The sequence below is a fragment of the Schistocerca gregaria genome, unplaced genomic scaffold (genome assembly GCF_023897955.1).
Source record: "Schistocerca gregaria isolate iqSchGreg1 unplaced genomic scaffold, iqSchGreg1.2 ptg000199l, whole genome shotgun sequence".
Taxonomy (NCBI): Eukaryota; Metazoa; Arthropoda; class Insecta; order Orthoptera; family Acrididae; genus Schistocerca; species Schistocerca gregaria.
In genome coordinates this window covers 4,471,996-4,478,877 of record NW_026061737.1, presented here as the reverse complement: position 1 = coordinate 4,478,877, position 6,882 = coordinate 4,471,996, and positions in this window count along the sequence as shown.

Sequence of the window (6,882 nt, the reverse complement as noted above, 5' to 3'; positions counted from 1 at the left end):
ATACAACTGCCGTAGTTAGGGGTATCTTGCTCTTTCGACATCACTGGCGATGGCTTATATACATGAGCTGTTCAAAAAATATCCGACCTTTTTTAATTGTTGAAATCAACAATGGTATCAGGGCGCGCATGGGCTCATGTTTTCAGGCATATTTAGCACACATACCTGATTTTCTCCACTACTTCGGAACACTTGCAAGTCGTACACGTTGGATTTAGTATTCTGAGCAAAATGACGTCTTTACATCACATTTGGCTCCAAGCTTGGCGATTCTCAAGTTGAAACCATCGTGTGTTTGTGGACAAAGTAATGGGTATTGCAGGGCTAAAGGAGTGGTACAACCATTTCAAAGGTAGCCGCTAATCAATGAAGACAGAAGCCAGTTAAGGTACGCCCGCAATATCCGCAAATCAGGTCGTTACTGATCCCGCAATATTGCTGGTGAAGCAGAATGGACGAATCACTATCAGAGAAGTTGTAGTCTAATCTAAAAGCCGTAAAGTCAACTAACTAACTAGGTGTTACAATAACTAACGTCCGCCCGCGGTAGCTGAGTGGTCAGCACGACAGACTGTCAATCCTAAAAGACCGGGTTAGATTCCCGGCTGGGTCGGAGATTTTCTCCGCTCAGGGACTGGGTGTTGTGTTGTACTAATCATCATTTCATCCCCATCGACGCGCAAGTCGCCGAAGTGGCGTCAAATCGAAAGACTTGCACCAGGCGAACGATCTACCCGATGGGAGGCCCTCGTCACACGCCATTATTATTATACAATAACGAACAACTTAAATTGGAAAGAACACATAGAAAATGTTGCGGTGAAGGCTAACCAAAGACTGCGTTTTATTGGCACAACACTTAGAAAACGTAACAGACCTACAAAGGACACTGCCTACACTACGCTTGTCCGTCCTCTTTTAGAATACTGCTGGGAAATGTGGGATCCTTAAAAGATAGGACTGACGGAGTAGATCGAAAAAGTCCAAAGATAGGCAGCACGTCGTTCTATTATCGCGAAATATGAGAGAGTGTGTCACACAAATGATACAGGATTTTGGCTGGACATCTTTAAAAGAAAAGCGTTTTTCGTTGCGACGGAATCTTCTCACGAAATTCCAATCACCAACTTTTTCCTCCGAATGCGAAAATATTTTGTTGACACCGACCTACGTTGGGAGAAACGACCACAACAATAAAATAAGGGAAGTCAGAGCTCGTATGGAAAGACACAGGTGATCATTCTTTCCGGGTGCTATGCGAGATTGGAATAATAGAGACTTGTGAAGATGGTTCGATGAACTATCTGCCAGGCACTTAAATGTGATTTGGAGAGTATCCATGTAGATGCAAGTATAGGTGGTCACATTTTTGCTATCCCCTGTATGTGCATATCGCTTCACACGAACTTTGTTACCTCAATGTCGATTTCTGCATCATTTTCGAAATATGTGAGCTTTCTTATATTATCTGTAATGTTAATATACAACATGAACAGTAAGGCTCCCAACACACTTCCCTCTGGCACAAGTGGTTACTTTTACACGTATAGATGAACTCTCCATTCAGGATGAGATGATGTGTCCTCCCTACAAAAATATTTTATTGGCCGTACTTTATACGGTGCAGGCAAACGGTCAACTGCAATTGCTGTTTACTGTGCGGTAACCTCTAGCGTATCAGAAGCAGTTTAGGAACATTTTTTCAAATGAGTATACGCACTCGTATTTCGGCAGGTGCACAGTTTTGCCATTTCAATTTTTGCACGTTTCACAGATACCTTTTCGAAAATTTCGAGCAAAACAAATCGAAATCTTTATTACATCATGAAACAATGAAGAAGCAAATGCGGGTTTGTTCGCAAGCCCGAAGCAACATCTGGTACAAGAATCATGGATTTTAATAAAGTAGCTGTCGATAGGTTTTTTTCGTTGCTTACAGATGTAACTGACAATCACAAACTAATTACTTCTCAAATAACTAACTGTGATGGAACAGGCTTCTCGGTTAATGCTAAAAACTAATCGAACATCGCAGCTTGCAAAGGGAACCGTCCAGTGCGATCGTTAACCTCTGCTGAAAGTGGCGAAACTGCAACCATCCTCATTAGTACGTCAGCAAGCGGAGCTGACATTCCTCCTACGATTATTTTTCCACGAAAGAAGAAGCAGGAAGAATTTGAGTTATGACTGGCAGCAGGAGGTTGCGCTGAGGTCCACAGCACCGCATGGATGGCCACAGAGTCATTCTTTGTATGGTTTCCACAATTTGTGGTATTTTCTAAGGCTTCAAAGCACGTCCCAGTTCTCCTTATATCAGATGGCCACTCAGCTCATACCACGAACAATGACGTTATAGACTACGCGAGGGAGAGTGGCGTTTCTTTACCACCACATTGCTCTCACAGACTTCAGCCGCTTGATGTTTGTTTTATAAATCCTCGTTATAGTGATCAGCTTCGAATATGGCTGCGAAGCCACGCAGGGAAAGTCGTAACTATCTTTCAAATTTCAACGCTTTTTGGTTCAGCTTTCGTCTAAAGCGCAACAATGAAAACCGCTATTAAAGGATTCGAAGCTACTGCAATATGGCCCACGGACCCATCCATATTCACGACGCACACTTCCTCCCGGCAGACACAACTGACAGCGGACGTGATAGGCCGTCAGATAAAGAGGTTATTATATCTGAACAATTGGAATTGCCTCCACCTAGCACACCAGCTGAAAAAGACGACTCAAACGGGCTGGATAATCAAGCGGACGAGGTTTCAGCAAATTGTTACAACGAACTGCCGCCTAAGAATAACAAAGTTATTGAGGCTAATTGTTCTAATCTTGGGTGTTCTTTGATGACAACTGACAACACAACCTCCTCATTTCATATTTCACCTGAGATTCTGATTTTCTTGTCAAAAGTTAACGAAAGCAAGAAAAGAGCGAGACTGAAAAGGGGGAACAACGTTGTTTTAACTGATTCACCGTACAAAAAAAGAGTTAAAAGTCATTAATGGGAGAAATAGAAAAAAGAACTTTGACAAAGAAGAAAGAGCAAACAGAAAACTTTTTGCGAAAGAGAATAAAATTAAGAACTCAAAAAAGAGAGAAAGAGTCTGAAGGTAAATGGAAAAAAGGAGAGAGAATACAATACTAACGAGAGTGATTACGAGGAAAGTTCTGACTGTCAATGTGTATACTGGGGTGGGTTATATTCAAAATCAGTTGGAGGTTGGGTCGCTTGTTCCACGTGCAAAAAATGGACACACGATTCTTGTGCAGGAATAGATAGCGAAGATGATGAGTGTCTCCCCGTGTGTGAATTTTGTAAACAGCCTCAAGAAAAGGATACGATACATGAAAACTGTAGTTTGATATTAATACTCACTTTAAACTAAAAAAAATATACCGAGCAAGCCAATATTTTCTGCATTTCCGATAATTTTATACGTTTTTGTAATCACTTGTATTTACTACCCCATTCTGCCTCTTGCAAATGATATAAATTTCTGTTTTTGAGTGAGAAAATATTGTTGTTTTATTTTATGGCAATTTTCTTGTATTTTTGTGATTAATACATCATAATGTGTTCATATAAAAATTTGTAACTCTCTTATTTATCAATTTTGTACATTTAATCAAAGTTATCAACTGTGTACCCCATTATACCTTGGATTCCCCAACGTGTCGGATAAGAAAGATAAAAATACAATCACTACTCGTTTCTTCAAGGACAATTTAAGCTGTGTTCTGTGGTTCCTCCCAGAGTTCATCACGATATATTCCGAAAAAAATCATAGTTAACTAACATTATAAATTGCTCTAGAAACGAAGGCAATAACAGTTAACATTTAATAAGGCCACTGGTATCCTTCGAAATGCAACTAATCAACGTCATGCAGAACGTCATGGGTCACAGCGGATGGGTGGAATCGAAATATGACATTTACCCACGATCGCTTCTTTTTGTCAATTTGTGCCATTAATTTCTCTGCTCCCTAATCTGATTTCGTATCTCCCCATCAGCTATTCGATCAAAACTTTTTTAGCATTCTTCTACACCACCACATTACGGAAGTTTCTAGTCGTCTCCTGTTTGGGGAACCAGGTACGTTAACTACTGATTCGCAATATATTTATTCCGAAAGGCAAAAGGAACCCCGAAAACAATGCAAATAATTTTGTTTATTGGTGATTGTACCAGTTTTATTTACACTTAGTGCGAATATGGAAGTATTTTAGTCCAAATCCTTATTTGAAGGTCCTAAATGTCGGTTTAAATGGCAGCTTGCTATGTAAGACATGCCCACTTGTTTCTCTGTGCCAGCTCTTCTTTGAGATGATAAGCCTAGGGACATTTTACCCGTAGCTTTGAGCTTTCACCTATTGAATACATTTTTTCTTGTCTCGTAGTCAGTTGTTTGCTACAGTAATAACGTTTCTGAACAAAACAAATGCCAAGATCTACCCACAAAGTTTTCGAGAGAAGTTCTAGAAGACTTGCAAGAAATAAAAAAAGTAAATATCATGAAACAAATGTTATGTTTTTGTACAGCATGCGTACTATTGCAAAGTGAAAGAAACTATGAATTTAAATGAGTGCATGTACGTTGTTAAGTGCAATACAACTTTAAATTTTCCGTAACTTTTCTAACTAAATGTACCTTTCCTCTCAAACCATTTATCCCAGAACCATGGAATTCTAACGGTCAGTTTTCTTACTCGAGGGCATGAAGAGTCGAGGGATATGAAAGGGAAGCAGTGGTTGGGAAGGGAGTGAGACAGGGTTGTAGCCTATACCCGATGTTATTCAATCTGTCTGCTGAGCAAGAAGTAAAGGAAACAAAAGAAAACTTCGGAGTAGGAATTAAAAACCATGGAGAAGTTGTATTATAATGAACACTATGGTCTTTTTATGTTTGAAATTTGCCAGCAAAACCTGTCTTTCAAAATTTTTCTAAAAATTTCACTATGAATATATTATTCATGAAAAATTGGTAAGTTAATTACTTTGGTGCAAGAAAGTCTCCATCATTAAGGAGAACGATGTTTTCAATAACTTGCCGGCAGCCATAAAAAGCTTTACTACTGACAGATTTCACTTTACGAGGAGCCTAAAGAATTTCTTGCTAACCATCTCTTCCTACACCATTAATGAATTGAATTATTTAGTAGAACTAGCGCGCGCGCGCGCGATAGAGAGAGAGAGAGAGAGAGAGAGAGAGAGAGAGAGAGAGAGAGAGAGAGAGAGAGAGAGAGGGGGGGGGGTCAAATAATACGTGTACAATCAGAAGTGTGACTAAATTTTCATTCCTCGTTCATGATCAGTCCATTTGCGGTCTGTGGATAATAAAGTAGCATATTATTTTCCCATTGAGTATCTCCCCATTATGGATCAATTTCAATGGAAAGTACATATAATCTAACCCTCTTGTCTGCCCCAATTCTGTTGAAGGTTACACATCAGACAAATACCTTGTTGTTGTTGTTGTTTTTGTTGTTGTTGTTGTTGTTGTTGTTTTCAGTCCACAGACTGGTTTGATGCAGCTCTCCATGCTACTGTATCTTGCGGAAGCTTCATCTCCCAGTACCCACTGCAACCTACATCCTTGTGAATCTGCTTAGTGTATTCATCTCCTGGTCTCCCTCCTCGATTTTTACCCTCCACGCTGCCCTCCAATATTAAATTGGTGATCCCTTAATGCCTCAGAACGTGTCCTACCATCCGACCCCATCTTCTAGTCAAGTTGTGCCACAAAGTTCTCCTCTCCAGAATCCTTTTCAATACCTCCACATTAGTTATGTGATCTATCCATCTAATCTTCAACATTCTTCTGTATCACCACATTTCGAAAGCTTCTATTCTCTTCTTGTTCAAACTATTTATTGTCCATTATTCACTTCCATACGTGGCTACACTCCATACAAATACTCGGAGAAAAGACTTCCTGACACCTAAAGCTATACTCGATGTTAACAAATTTTTCTTCTTTAGAAACACTTTTCTTACCATTGACAGTCGACATTTTATATCCTCTCTACTTCGACCGTCATCAGTTATTTTGCTCCCTAAATAGCGAAACTCCTTTACTACTTTAAATGTCTCATTTCCTAATCTAATTCCCTCAGCATCACCCACCTTAATTCGACTACATTCCATTATCCTCGTTTTGCTTTTATTGATGCTGATCTTATATCATCCTTTCAGGACACTTCATTCTGTTCAGCTACTCTTCTAGGTTCTTTGCTGTCTCTGAATTAGAACGTCATCGGCAAACCTCAAGGTTTTAGTTTCTTATCCATGTATTTTAATTTCTACTCAGAATTTTTCTCCTGTATCCTTTACTGCTTGCTCAATAAACAGATTGAATAACATTGGGGATAGTCTACAACCATGTCTCATTCCCTTCCCAACCACTGCTTCCCTTTCATATCCCTCGACTCTTATAACTGCCACCTGCTTTCTGTACAAATTGTAAATTGCCTTTCGCTCCCTGTATTTTACCCCTGCCACCTTCAGAATTTGAAAGAGTATTCCAGTCAACATTGTCAAACGATTTCTCTAAGTCTACAAATGTTAGAAACGTAGGTTTGCCTTTCCTTAATCTACTTTATAAGATAAGTCGTAGGGTCAGTATTGCCTCACATGATCCAGTATTTCTACGGAATCCAAACTGGTCTTCCCTGGGGTCGGCTTCTACCATTTTTTCCATTCGTCTGTAAAGAATTTGCGTTAGTATTTTGCAGTTGTGACTTATTAAATTGATAGTTCGGTAATTTTCACATCTGTCAACACCAGCTTTCTTTGAAATTGGAATTATTTCATTCTTCTTGAAGTCTGACGGTATTTCGGCTGTCTCATGCATATTGCTCTTCAGAAGGTAACGT